The sequence below is a fragment of the Maylandia zebra genome, linkage group LG6 (genome assembly GCF_041146795.1).
Source record: "Maylandia zebra isolate NMK-2024a linkage group LG6, Mzebra_GT3a, whole genome shotgun sequence".
In the NCBI taxonomy this organism is placed as follows: Eukaryota; Metazoa; Chordata; class Actinopteri; order Cichliformes; family Cichlidae; genus Maylandia; species Maylandia zebra.
The window spans coordinates 7142244-7157366 of NC_135172.1; the positions used below are offsets into that span (position 1 = coordinate 7142244).

The 15123-nt window shown below is 42.2% G+C and overlaps 1 pseudogene across 1 annotated transcript; it reads left to right on the top strand.

Moving 5' to 3' along the window:
• The first annotated feature begins 4119 nt into the window (after positions 1-4119).
• Positions 4120-14852, top strand: LOC112434922 (lysosomal alpha-mannosidase-like; annotated as a pseudogene). The gene is made up of 21 exons (XR_013099069.1): positions 4120-4237; positions 4999-5101; positions 6093-6263; positions 6340-6533; positions 6970-7102; positions 7208-7352; positions 7890-8089; positions 8220-8340; positions 8837-8916; positions 9246-9355; positions 9521-9679; positions 9953-10046; positions 10354-10588; positions 10793-10911; positions 11376-11477; positions 11670-11757; positions 11868-11948; positions 12054-12278; positions 12903-13052; positions 13194-13296; positions 14315-14852. The product of XR_013099069.1 is annotated as a lysosomal alpha-mannosidase-like (transcript).
• Positions 14853-15123: the final 271 nt, after the last annotated feature.

The following is a 15123-nucleotide window of genomic DNA, read 5'->3' on the forward strand; positions in this document are numbered from 1 at the left end:
ATAGCATATAGCAAGACCCCATAACGATAACTGACCTTTGACCTCTTCTCAAGATTAATCTTCAGGTCAAAGAGATAATGCTATATACAGCTATTTTAACACTATGTTTCTTACTGCCATTGTCTGACATAATATCCTTGAATCTTTTTCTAATTCAACACTTAATATAAACACTGCATGTTTATTTAAAAATTAAGAATTAAAAACGCTCCTTGTAATGCCAACTTTTGTTTTCAAATGTAAATAAAGTATATCAACTAACATACTGGACACTGTTCTGCTGAACAACACACATATTACCATTATTGTAGCTGGTGTTTTTTAGTAATTTATTATTTTATTTCTCATACAATTTAAAACATTAATAACCTTTTCAATAAAACAAAGTATCAGATGTAATTATTCTGAAACTAAGTCTAAGCTTCCCATAACTTTTTATTGCAAGTTACATTACTGACATAATAAACATAAAATGTTTGTATTGTTCATCCACAAGTCCAGTCTCTGGCTCAAACAACACAGAAGCTTGGTGTGTTTGTTTCTCAGTCCAGGCATTACTGCTTGAATGCCTGTCATGAATTTAGGTAATTCAAATGCAATTGCCTAAAGAAAGTCTTTTACATTGTCCCAACTTCCCTTAAGTACAGTGGCTGGAGATGTGGGCTGGAGATGCAATGAAAGTAAAGAAGAGAAAACAATGTACAACGAGGGAAAAAAATAACCAACTATATACATGGTGTATGCGTAAGAAACATTGAAACAGAAACATTGTGGGTGTATACAAGGACAGTTATATAATAAAATAAATAGGGGTGAAATGGTAAATGGCCTGTATTTGTATAGCGCTTTTCTAGTCCCTAAGGACTCCAAAGCGCTTTACACATCCAGTCATCCACCCATTCACACACTGATGATGGCAAGCTACATTGTAGCCACAGCCACCCTGGGGCGCACTGACAGAGGCGAGGCTGCCGGACACTGGCGCCACCGGGCCTTCTGACCACCACCAGTAGGCAACAGATGAAGTGTCTCGCCCAAGGACACAACGACCGCGCCTGTCCAAGCCAGGGCTCGAACCAGCAAACTTCTGATTACAAGGCGACCTCCCAACTCTTGAGCCACGATCGTTGGCTGGATGGAGTGGCTATGGTCGTTTAGGGTGGTAATGCCACTGAGATACCACTGAGACCAAAATATTGCACAGGACCATAAATATTGCACACACTAAAGATATGGCACATGAGCCAAAAATATTGCACAAAACATGGAAAGACTGAGATATTGCACATAGCTAATCAATAGCAGCATCAGAGTGGATGAACTGGGGAAGTCAGTTCATACTTTTAGTTTGCATTAAGAGTTCTGACAGCCCATGGGAAGAAGCTGTTTTTATTTTCTTCAATCAGTAATGAATAGTAAGATGTTCTAGCTTTATGGAGGGCTTTTTTAATAAAGCAGGCTAAATGATGATCTACTACATTTTTGCACACCATTTCATCTCCAGTTTACGAGTTATCTGTTAAATGTTCAGTTTCTATGTCGTATGTTAAAACAAGATCTAGAGTGTGATTAAAGTGGTGGGGGGGTTATTTTACTTTTTGAGAGAAGCCAGTTGAATCTGGTAACAGATTACACAGTGTCATTTTGAGCAGTACAAATAATAAAACATTTTAACTGTCAGATAATTTCAAATGCAACAAACATCAGTATCATTATTTCATATTCTGTATAGTTTTTCATATTTATATCCTGTTCATAGCCTGTACATAGCTTGTACTCACTACAGCCTGTACATACTTATAGTTATAGAATATTCACAACATACTTCATACCGTGTACATTATAACATACCATAATAGACCAATTTCTGTAATATACTTACATATCTATATTATTGCTATTATATATTGTAATATATCTATATCACTAAAGCACTTCTGGATGGATGCAAACTGCATTTCGTTGCCCTGTGCATGTGCAATGACAATAAAGTTGAATTCTAATTCTAATTCTAAACACGAGCCCCACCCCACCCCCCACCCCCATCCCTATGTGATTGTGGAATATATATGCAGATGATGTTGTTTTGGTCCTGTCAAATCCTGAGCGATCTGTTCCTGTACTATTAGATCTGGTGAGGTTGTTTGTTATACAATTAACTGGTAGAAGAGTGAGTTTGTGGCTTTAACTGCAAACCTGGATGTTGATTTCTTGAAAACTTTGCTTTTTAAAATTACAGACAATAATAATTAAATGCACTTAAGAACAGGACGCAGCAACACTACATATGAGCGGGTGGAGGGAGGTTTGGGGTCTTCACTCACCCCCATTCTGTTAACCGTCTGGGCAGGGGGACTGGGAGGAGGTGCTGGCCGTCAGATTGGGGTCTGAGATGCGGGGCCTCCCTGCTTTTTGCGGTTTGCTTTCCTCCATCCCAGAGAGAAGGGTTACATCTCCTGGGTCCGGTTTGCCCCTCTGAGGGCGGAGGTACCTGGACCTGAGATATAGAGTTAGACTCTTTGTGTCTGTCTCCACGTCGGGTGAGTTTGTGTATATGGGGGTGGGAATGCACCGTCTGTGTCTATATGTCAGCTTGGGTCTTAGACTCCACCTCTCTGGGAACATCTCAGGCTCTCTGAGGTTTGGAGGCCTATCTTCCCTTACTGCACTCCCTGCCAGTGGCTGATGCCCTCAGACATTGGTGTGTTGGTGGTTCTTGGTGTCTGGTGCTGAGCGCCCATGTATGTGCCGACTCACTCCTGGTGGCCGATTGGCAGGGCCTGGCGCCCGTGGCCCGGCTGGGCCCCTTCCAGGAGGTGGGGTGCACTCAGGCCTCTAGCCTCTGGGCCTGAGGCTCTGCTCTGTGGCTGCTCGGTGATCTCTCATTAAGGGCTCTCCTCAGCTCTTCCCAGGAGGGTGGCACGGTTGCCCCCCTGGTGGTCCTCCTTGGGTCCTCGTATTCTGGGGCCTCTGGATGTCTGGGGCCTGGATCTCCTCCATACATGCTTCATGCCCTGGGGGACGGGGCTATGGCTCCCCACACTCCCTAGCAGATCGTTACATGGAGAAACCTTTTGAATACAAGCATGCTGATCCACACAGATGTGCACACAGGCGGACACACGGGTTTTCACAGACACAAACCTTTCTTGGCTGCTACCTCAAAGCACATTGTGCGCTGTCGATCTTGCGTACCTTTCTTCTCCCCTCTATTTTTCTTTCTCCCCCTCTCTTTCTTTCATTCTTTCTCCCTGTCTTATCACCCAGTCATGTCTGTCCTGTCTGTTACAACCGGAAATCAAATCAAATAAATACATATTTATAATTTAGAAAGAAAGAAAGAAAGAAAATTACAGACAGACTTAAATACCTTGGTGTTCTTTTGCCCAATGATCCTAAATTGATCTTTAAGTTGAATTATCTTGAACAAATTGAAAAAACTGTAAAAGGACATTGAGAAATGGAGGGCTCTCCCTGTTTGCATGATGAGTCGCATAAATGCAATCAAAATGGTTTCTCTCCCTAAATTCTTATGTCTGTTTTTAAACGTACCTATCTTTTTGAATAAGCAATTTTTCAAATGATCGAGTCAGTAGTATTACCATTTGTTTGGGGCTATAAAAATCATAGGATATCAAAAGTTCATCTATCTAAGTCTAAACTTGAGGGTGGATTTAGTCTGCCATGTTTTTAGTTTTATTATTGGGCTGCAAATGCTAGAACTCTTGCTTAGTGTCAGGAAGGGTACAAAAAGGTCATGTCTGCAAATTAATTGATATATATTTAACTAACTTAATTTTTACCTTTCTTTGTTTATTATCACTGTTCTGTTTATTATCATATAAACAGTACAGTGATTACATACATTATATACAGTGATATATATATATAAAAAAATACATATATATACATATATATATATATATATATATATATATATATATATATATATATATATATATATATATATATATATATGTGTGTGTGTGTGTGTGTGTGTGTGTGTGTGTCCAGAAGAGCGCATTCCGCGGTTTGTCGCTTACTTTTCCCCAGTGCCTTCAAGTCAGATGCGGTAGACAGGGTGACGGTCACGTGACCCACCTCAACATAAACAGATGTCACATGATTTTCGGGTTGTTTTCCAACATGGCGGGCAGCTCTCCTGTTTATCCTCAGCGTGGTTTTAAGTTTTCCTCTCGGCGAGAAGAAAACAGACGTTCCAACCTGCGGATACGAGGTTAGCTACTTTATGTCGCGCTTTTGTATTTTATTTACATGTGTTAGGGTTAAGGTACATGTCAAAAAGCTCAGTGGAGCTGTTAGCGCTACTTTCTGTTTCACTCACATGACTGTGCTCACATACATTGAAGTGCTGGTGTTGTGCCAAAAAAGTGCCCGCCTGCCAAAAACTGATTTCCAATGTCTACCTGTGTTTTTATGTGTAATATCTTTACCTATGTTGGCAAATAGACTTCGGTCAACAGGCTTTACAAAGGGGCTAGATATAACATTTTAAAGTTACATCTTTTTCAACTCTGTCTTATTGCACTTACATTACAACCAATTCCATCATTTTTTTCCACTTAAAATATGTTTACAGAACTATTGTTAGATGTCTTTCAATATCTGCTGTCCTCTTGGCCAGATTCTTCTTTAAAACACGTTTTTAATGTCAACAAGCTTCTTTTAACTGCATAAATAAAGGATATATAAAAGTCACTGCCAAAAACTGATTGCAGCTTCTACTTTGTTACAGGAATGTTGTTTGTGGCTCAAGATGACTTGTATCATTCATGAGGGATACATTTAATATAGGTTTCACATATTATAGACTAACAAGTTATGTATAGCAGTTTAAATGCGAGCAATCCTTTTTTGGTAAATACCAGAAATCAGTTTTTGGCAGACGATCACTTTTTGGAGTGAATATTTGTCGACATTATGACTCTTCCGACAGAGCAGTACAGCTGTATTCATAGAGTGTGTGTCTGTGTGCAGTCATGTCATGCCACCAAGCCGGGCATGTTGAATGTCCACCTGGTCCCGCACACACATGATGACGTTGGCTGGCTCAAGACTGTGGACCAGTACTACTATGGAGGTCAGTGTGACACATACAGAAAAAACACTGTGAAGCTATTAGCCAACCTCCTGCTCTGTGTTTACTCTCACACTCGCACAAGAGACCAAGGAAGACAACAGAGGGGCAGCTGTGCCACTGTCCCAGAAAGAGCTGAGGAGAGTCCCAGATGAGGGCTCACTCAGCAGCTGCGGAGCAGAAGCCAGGGGGAGTTGCAGTGACGCGCCCGGGAGCTCCGCCGGCAGCCAGCTGCGCCAGAGTGACCGAGCCCCAGGCCGAGAGGCCGAGGGCACCCCACCCCCGAAGTGGCCCGAGCTACTGTTGAAATGTATCAGAAGACGATATTAAAACACCTTTGTTTCATTTTATACTCTGTCGTGTATTTCACGCTGCCTCATAATGTACTGTTTACTGCAACAGTTTACTTCTTCATTGCTTTAGAGTTTTATGCTTTTAGTGCAATTGATTGTCGAGCTTGCTTATTTTAATGTCACATGTTGTTTATAGTAAGTTGTAAGGCCAGGTGTTGTGCAGGTGACCATCATCTGGTGGTGGTCAGAGGGCCCGGTGGCGCCAGTGTCCGGCAGCCTCGCCTCTGTCAGTGTGCCCCAGGGTGGCTGTGGCTACAATGTAGCTTGCCATCGCCAGTGTGTGAATGTGTGTGTGAATGGGTGAATGACTGAATGTAGTGTGAAGCGCTTTGGGGTCCTTAGGGACTAGAAAAGCGCTATACAAATGCAGGCCATTTACCATTATTTACCATCTGATATTGATTTCCAGTCTGGGTTAATATGTAAGCAGAACTCATCTGCACTGAGGGTGGTTTGTTTGGGCATATGCATGAATGCAGATGAGCACATATACTTTCTTGCTGTTAAGATACGTTAGTGCAAATAAATATTTTTCAAACTGTGACACACAGCAACTAAATTCTGACCACTTCTTGAAGCATTGACTGTGTTACAAAATAACGTCTCTTTTGTCCTAAATCTGTGCACATTTGTGTGCGTAGATCGTAATGACATCCAGCACGCTGGTCAGTACATCCTGGACTCAGTTGTGGATCAGTTGTTGAAGAATCAAGACAGGAGGTTCATCTATGTGGAGACGGCCTTTTTCTACCGCTGGTGGAAGAGTCAGAGCTCCAGCGTGCAGCAGACAGTCAAACAGCTGGTTAATGAAGGTAAATACCCATTCAGTACTATACAGCTGCGTTAAGTGTTTCAGTGCATCCTTACCAAAAGCTGCTCCTCCCGCAGGCCGTCTGGAATTTGTGAATGGTGGTTGGTGTATGAGCGACGAGGCTGCCACACACTACAGCGCCGTCATTGACCAGATGACCATTGGTCTGAGGTTCCTTAATGAGACTTTTGGAGCCTTTGGCCGTCCCCGCGTCACCTGGCACATCGACCCCTTTGGCCACGCCCGGGAACACGCCTCCATGTTTGCACAGGTAGCATAGCTCTTTATGTTTATTCTTCGAGTTTTGCACGAGTCACACTTCAGAATTGCTCAGCTCATTCACTGTCACACTTTCAAACGTTGGCCATGTTTAATATCAGCAGTATAGGGCAGAATAGAAGGATGAGCATAATTGGTCACCTTAAGGAAGGCCTGATTTCTAGTGAGACTTAAAATGGGAGAATTTATCAGTTAAAGAAGAGAGTTGAGGCTAATTAGAGTTAGAAGGTTGCACTCACGTCGAGAAAGACTCTCCGTTTTCTCATTACAAATTTTTGGCTGTATCGTCATTATCAGATTTGCTGCTCTGCAATGAATCAAATGGGCTTATTTCCAGAATGCTGCATTATTACATGAAGGCACAATTTAGTTCACTGGCTTTCCATTTGAATTTCCTTTAACCATTAACTTTCTGTCTTTTGCTGCAGATGGGATTCGATGGCTTCTTCTTTGGTCGTCTAGACTATCAAGACCGGGCTCGCAGGATGAGGAATAAGGAGCAGGAGCTTCTATGGAGAGCCTCCGACAGCCTCACTCCTCCAATGGCTGACCTCTTTACTGGTATGCAAAGTTTCTTTCTTCATCCCTTTATGTTAATGACTTCTGGACTCAGCAACAGGACGGTGTCACATTATTTTTTAACCGTTTGCCCCCGTTAACCAACAGGGATCCTTCCTAATGGCTACAACCCTGTGAGGGCTTCTGTTGGGACCAGCTCTGCAGTGACCCACCTATCAGAGACGATCCTGATCTTGAAGACTATAATGTTGATGATGTGGTGGGACGCTTCCTCGTCATCGCCAACAGTCAGGTTGGACACAACTCCACACTGGCGCACAGAGACACTGATTTATCAGTCACGTGGTGTTCTTAACACCGCATGTTTAACTAACACTATGAAAAAAATGCTCATGTTAAATCAAAAGACATCAAACAACGCTTTCTGATTTAGAAAAAGAGGAAGCAGAAGGGATGCTGTGCTTTTTATCCCAGCCCATATACAGCTGTGACTAGCTAACATGACATGTAAAATTTCAGTAGGAACCTCTTGTTTCAAGTAATGTCAGCATATCTTCATGCAGGTCCCCATAAATCTTTTCTCAACCTGTCTGGTTTTATTTTATGAACCTGTCATGATCATAATAATAAAGACATCTACAGATAGTGTAATGCAATGTCCTCCTTTAATAATCCACATTCACCACTTTAGCCATCATATAAATGTGCTTTGAATAGTGTGAGGTGTGTGTGATTGAAGAGATGTGTGAATTGTTTAATTTCACTCTTCCCTTTTCTTCCTTTTTGTTTAGTTTAATCTGTTAAGCATTATTTCCTCTTCCTTTTTTAGTCTACGGTCTATAAGACCAACCACATCATCATGACCATGGGCTCAGACTTTCAATATGAGAATGCCAACCTGTGGTACAAGAACCTGGACAAGCTGATCCACTATGTAAATGCCCGGCAGGCAAATGGCAACAAAGTCAACGTGCTCTACTCTACACCGTCCTGTTACCTGCAGGAGCTGCACCGAGCAAACCTCACCTGGTACTGTGAACTTTAAAGGGGCAGGATAATGTTTTCTTGTTCTAGCAGCACTGTTGGTGTTAAACTCTATTGTAAAAAGTGTCGTCTTGTGCATTTTAATGTCAGCTAAATCCATTGGTTTTCTATCCAGGCCATTGAAGACAGATGATTTCTTCCCCTATGCAGACGACGCTCATGATTTCTGGACTGGCTACTTTACAAGCAGACCAGCGCTGAAGCGATATGAGAGGATCAGCAACAGCAACCTGCAGGTACTCTGAGATTTACTTTGTGCGGGGCAATTTTACAGTGTGCTCGGCATTACACTTTGTGTCGACGACATCACAACATTCAAACTTCTGCTTTTCTAGAATTACCTCTGTAACTGTAAGTCCTGTCCCACTACTTTAGAGCTTTCAGAAAAATTTAATTGTTTTAGTGTAGATGGTAGTTAGCATGCTAACATTCAAACTTTAAGAATGTTAGCATGACATATGCTAGATAAGTATAACATTGTCACATTACACTAACAAGCTTTAAATTTTGTTCTGTGAAAACAAAGTTTATCTAACTCTTAACATGAACTGTAAGCAAATAAATGCTAATATATAGCATGAAGCACACTGTTAGCTGGCACTTAATAAAGCTATCACTGGTATCCTGCGTCTATAGAACTACCTTAAGATGTGGAAATATAGGTTTAATGGTGGAAAATTTATACCTGTGTGACTTTTTAAATTGTGTTTACATTTTTTTCCCTCTTAATAGACTTGTAACCAGCTGGAGGTATTTGGTGGTCCAGCTTCCAGGAAAAGGACCCTTTGGGGAAGGTGAAAGCCAGACCATGAGTAAGATTTGATTGAATCTTTTTTGTGTCTCCTTAGTGGGTTCTGCATAGGCATACTGTAGGTACTCTGGCTTCCTGCCACAGTCTAAAGATTTACGTATTAGGTTAACATGTAATAGCATGACCATAAATGGTTGACTGTCTTCAAGTGCTACTCCTGTGATGGACCTGTCCAGGATGTAGGAGAGCTGGGATGGGCTCCAGCCTCCCCACAACAGTGAATTGGTGAACCGGTAGAGAATATGGATACCCTTTAAAAGTTGTATTTGTGTTACTAAGACCAATTGGATGTCAGACAAGAGATTGAGTGACGGCTGCTTTCATTGGTAGAGAAAGCCATGGCTGTGGCTCAGCACCATGACGCTGTGTCGGGCACAGAAAAGCAACACGTAGCAAATGACTACGCCAGGAAGCTTGCTAACGGCTGGCAACACTGTCGGGTACTCCAGGCTTCACAGTACATTATCTTACCCAACAGAAGTTACTTGTGCTAAATTTGTCATTTTCTGTACAGGAAAATATATTATCATGTCTTTAGCAGAAAGTGTTCTTCAGTCCAAACTTTCTTGCACAGGTTTCTTGTCTAACTGTTGTCTCTCTTTCAGGTTTTAGTCAGTAACAGTCTGGCTGCTCTCAGCGGCTTGTCTGCTGAGCGAATCTACTGTGATAACCTCAACGGCCTTCATGATGTGATGTTCTTCTACTTCCCTGGCCGCTGTGTCTGTTGTAGCGTCCTGATGACACTCAGTTTGTGCTCCAGTGGATGATGAGAGTCAAACCTTAAATACTCACCCGTGAGCATTTGTTTACAGTACACATCAACTTTAAATGTCCCCCTTTACTGGTGTAAATCTCACAGTCTAAGAAAGCTAACCTGCCATAACCTCCCAGGTGAACCTAATGTGATGGTCCACCCAGTTAATGTGATCAGTGAAACCTGCGGTCAGCTGAAACGGAAGAAGTCACTTGGATGAGTGACGAAATGTTTCTCCCACTGAAAACTCTACGTCCAGATGAACAGAATTAATTTTTAAAAGTTCCTTACCTGGATGACTGACGATACATCAAGACATTTGAACAGCAAGTGGGTAGAGTCACAGCTGCGTGCCCGAGTCACTATCCTGTCTGAAAGTGAGCATTTAAAATCTGAAGGTTTGGCTCATAAGTCTTACTTGTACATGTACTGATCCTGTCATTTAAACCATGTTTAACAACCATCCACCGGTAACATAATAAAAAAACCCACAATATGTCATCTTAAATGTAATTCTGAACACTCTGACCCTCTGAGATTTATCCTCGGAACAAACAGTGTATTCAAGGTGTACAGCCTAAAAAACCTGGGCTACAGTTATTGTAAATACATTCTGTGTAATTACAGATAAGACTGAATGCTCACGCTGCCTTTCTCTCGCTTGTCTTTTTGTCTGTCATTCAGTTCTCAATGTGTACAACCCTCTCGCTCGGCCCGTCACTTGGCCCGTCAGGCTGCCGGTCAATGGAACAGCGTACAGCGTGTCAGATGCTAGTGGCAAAGCGGTGGACTGCCAGGTCAGTATGTGTGCCAGCAGCAAGTATGAGAGAGCAGGCAGCCTTCTGGAGCCTACATCTTCAGACCCAACTCTTCCACACCTTTCGTCATCAGCCGGACGGCCAAGACGGAGATCATTAAGGTAGAGATGTTTGCTCGTATCCAGACGTAGATTCCTCATAGCAAAGCTTTGTTTTTACACTGTTATTCAGTTTACTTCTAAATTATAGGCTGCTGTCATTTTATATGTGTGGGTGTCAGAATGAACATGCCAACATGTTTTACCTCCCTGTTTAGAGGCTAATATGCAGCGTCTAATTTTGTACTGCAATGCTCTCATCCTCAGACGTCAGTGGTGCAGGAGGTGAGGCAGTGGTTTGCTCCCTGGGTGTCTCAGGTGGTTCGTCTCTATGCTGACAGCAGAGCTCTGGAGCTCGAGTGGACTGTGGGACCTGTGCCGATAGAGTGAGTTTAACACGTGCACACTACATATGTAATGGAGATGTTTTTAGAGATAAGTGGTTGTTGAAATTTCTGTTCTCTTCAACCTTTCTAAAAGCTCAGTGCCTTAATGTCAACTGATCTTTCAGGGGAGAAAAACCTCATATGGGGCAATATTGTAGCAGAGCTTTGCCCTTCTAAATATTTCCTCATATCATAGCAAGTGATTGGCTTAGATCGCCGTTATCTTTTTCCCCATGTCAGATTATAAATTCATGGAAAGAGGGAATTTTAGACCATAAGATTCCATGCACACCCACTGGGGAATAGATTTAGCTCATAATTTCAGGTCTATTTTAGCCATTTATTAATTTTTTTATTTGTGAGCGAGAGAAATAAATTCAAGGAAAAGTGAGGAATCTTTGCCAAAATGCTCCCCACACCACCCACCTTTAACCCACGTCACACTTGCTGTCTTGACCTTTCAGTGACAGCCTGGGGAAGGAGGTGATCACTCGTCTGGACACCAGCATCAAAACCTCTGAATATTTCTACACTGATTCCAACGGCAGAGAAGTTCTGCAGAGGAAGTAAGAGTTTGCTTTTTGTTTTTTGATGATGGAAAATGCATTTTAACCTTTTAAAGTTGTTGAAGTTGTTTTGGATGGTATTTTACAGATTATATACAAAGTAAGACAGCTGTACAGTTATGTGATAGTTTTACATTAAAAGAATCCAATTCTGTACACTTAGTGTGTGTGTGTCCCGTCCCCCCCAAACAGGAAAGACTTCTGGCCCACCTGGAACCTGAAACAGTCAGAGCCCATTGCTGGAAACTACTACCCAATCAACTCTCGTGCTTATATCAAGGTTTGTGTGTTTGTTAGCTTCCATTTGGAGAGACAAGCAACAAAGAGCATTCACTGTCAGTTCATTGAATTATCACAAGTGATGTTTTCCTTTCACTTGTGTGTCTTCAGGATGATGTGGACCAACTCACTGTGGTAACGGATCGCTCTCAGGGTGGAGGCAGCATCCAGAATGGTTCACTGGAGATCATGGTGAGGCAAAAAGTCGTAGCTCATCACCATTAGCATGTTGACCCCATCTAAGCGCACACAAGGAGTTCTTATTAAAGTCTCTCTATCCAACCTCCTCACCCTCAGCTCCACCACCGGCTGCTCCACTATGATTTCCGTGGTGTTGGTGAACCTCTCAACGAGATCTCTGGCATCTTCCCAGACGGGCTGGTGGTCCGCGGCCGCCTCCTGCTCACCCTCGATCCCCTGCCGACTGCTGCCGACATGCACCGCCCCCTCGCAGAGGGGATGGTGTTGCAGCCGCTGCTTACGTTTACTGATGGAGATCTGAAGCCAAACACTCAGCTGGAGGTATGTAAATGATAAACGGACTGGTACTTGTATAGTGCCTTTCTACTCATTCACCCAATCACATGCACATTCGTACAGTACTTGTACAAATACTGCATGTATTTTAAAGACATGTTATTAACGCACTTCACTAATCGGGTTTCAGAAGTCACGGTGATGTGATCTGTGTTTGAAATATTAGCAGTGCAAGAACCAGCTGGCCTCCATCTTGCAGGTTCCTGTTCAAACACCTTAAACTCCTGTATGTAAGCTTAAGAAAAGCTTTGTACAGTGCTGTGACCTGCACTGTACAAACTGCAGGCTGTTCCTGTGAGAGTCTGCTGCTTGTTTTGAGTCATTGTCTCCAACTGTCTATGCTGCTGGTTATAACCCATTTCTGTCCTGCTGTGTACATATTTGCATTTTTTAGACATGGTTTCACTCGCTCTCAGGGGAACTGAGCTAAGCTGTGTTGCCTTTAGTGGCAACTGCTGCTGACATGTTTTCAGAGCCAGTAATTGGTCGAAATTCATATCAACTTTATGTAGTAATTTTATAGAAAATGTGGTTGGAATACATTAAATAATCTTTTTTTTATTTTTTTAAAGGCATGGTTTCTGTGAGTGAGGGGTCTTTGTCTTTTAGTTCTCAGGGCTCCTGGCTGCACTGCCCCCTGCTGTCCACCTGCTGACACTCAGTCAGTGGGATGAAGACTCAGTGCTGCTGAGACTGGAGCATCAGTACCAGAGCTCAGAGAGCAAAGTGAGCTCTCAGGCAGTCACAGTCAACCTGCAGGTCAGACATTCAGAAACAATTTAAACCTTGTTACACTCAAAGCGACCGTACGGTCATCTGTCATTCAGTCGTTTCTCGTTTGCAATGCAGTGGAATGTCGTTTTGCTGTAACTAATCCCATCGTCTTTCCTGTCTGTGCAGAAGCTGTTTTCAACTCTGGAGGTTCTGGGTGTGGCTGAGTTGAACCTGTCGGCCAATCAGTGGAAAGATGAAATGAAACGTTTTGACTGGACTCCTGAGAAAGGTACAGGACACCAGTGTTGTGTCAGTTAGTTCACCACTGCAGTTTTGAACGTCACCCTAGATTCAAAGCTGGATGTGTTCTCCAGTCTGACTCGATTTAAACTTGGCTAAATTTCAATGAATGTCGTCTCCTCGGGCTTATTTTAATATGGATTCCAACTCAGCTGCTTTGAGCTTTGTGCATTTTGGAGGTCGGTGGTAAAATCTCAGAGACCAGGTATGAACTTCTGTGGAAATCACTTTGGTTCGTTGTCAGATCAAAGTGAAAATAATTTAATAGATTAAATGATGCGTGTTCTGTGCGCTCGTAGCTGCAGTTCCAGCTGTGTGAAAGAAATGTAGCAGCAGCAAAATAAAGTATATAAACATTTACACATTTTCTGCATCACCAACTGAATACATTTATAATCCAGTGACAATGAAGTGCACAGTCTGCGCTTCAGTCAGTGTTTTTTTTTTAATGTATGGCTTCAATACGAAACTTATTTGCAAACATATACTGCACTTAACATAATTCAGTAATCCGTTATTCTGGCTTTGTAGTACACTGCTCTTCAATCACACTTCCATAGTGAGGATTCCCTGATATTTGCAGATTTTGGCCTTCGTTTACTGTTGTCACAATTTCATTATAATATTTTATATAGTAATATAAAGACTGGCAACATCTGGATTTTTCAACATCTGGCAGGTGACCATGCACTGAAGGAGCGCTGGGCTGATAGAAATCTGCTGATGCCTTTTAAATCTCTGATTGTAGTCATCGACTTAACAGTTTCCCTGCAGGTGCTAATTAAGCCAGCAGGGAGCCATAAAGAGTCATAAACAGATTGATATGCTTCATAATGTAATGTATACTACAAGGTGTTTCTGGAGCTCAACATGTTATTTTGTTCCTTGTGAGGAGACTTGGTTGCTGGTCACTGACCCGTGTCACTGCTGGTGTGTTTAAAGATTAACCAACCAAAAACACTTTGTGTCGTTTGTGATTGTGCTCACATAATGTGTCTGTTTTCCAGGAGAAAAGCCGCTGCTGAAGACATTTCAAGACCCGTCCACGTGGGAGTGACCTTAAGGCCAATGGAGATCCGAACGTTCCTTCTCAAAGTCAACCTTAGATAGCCAATCACACATGAGATTTTATAGGATGAATTATCGTATATTGACATTCCTGTGGCTTGTTTACGTTGCTGGTTTAATAAAGTGAGGATTTTTAGGGGGAAAAAAGATGAATGAGAAGTTGTATTCACGCTGCCTACGACTTAAAATCGGATCACAGCTGTAGCCCGGACTGACCTGGGCAAAAGTCATTTCAGGATGCCTTCAGTCTTTGATACAGAATGTCTGAATAAGATTGAATTTGTTAAAGCTGCCTTTAACATTTTTGAGAACATTTATATTTGTGGGGTTTTTTTGTGCTGTTGCAGTAACAGAATATCGTCTCCCACAAAGTGATATGTGCAATAAAGTATAATCTTTGCATTTCTGCCATGTTGTGTATACTTAGATTTTTCTACTTACCAAGAAGCAGCTAATAATAAAAATCAATCCTCCTTACTGTCCTGCCCTCGTGTTTGTGCCACAAATCTTGTGTATAATCAGTGAAGCAGCATTTAACTTCTGATAATCTGACATTAGAACAGATGTTGTGCTGTTGCTGCTGCAGACCTTTTCCAGTGACAGTTATCTGTGCCTGCTGTCTCCAGCGTGTCTTCAACCACGCAGCGATGTGAAGCCTCGGATGATCAAAAACGGTTTTTTCCCTGAAAGACAAAAATAAAGAAATACTCATGAAAGCTGTTTGATTCTGATGTAGTAACGTCTGAAC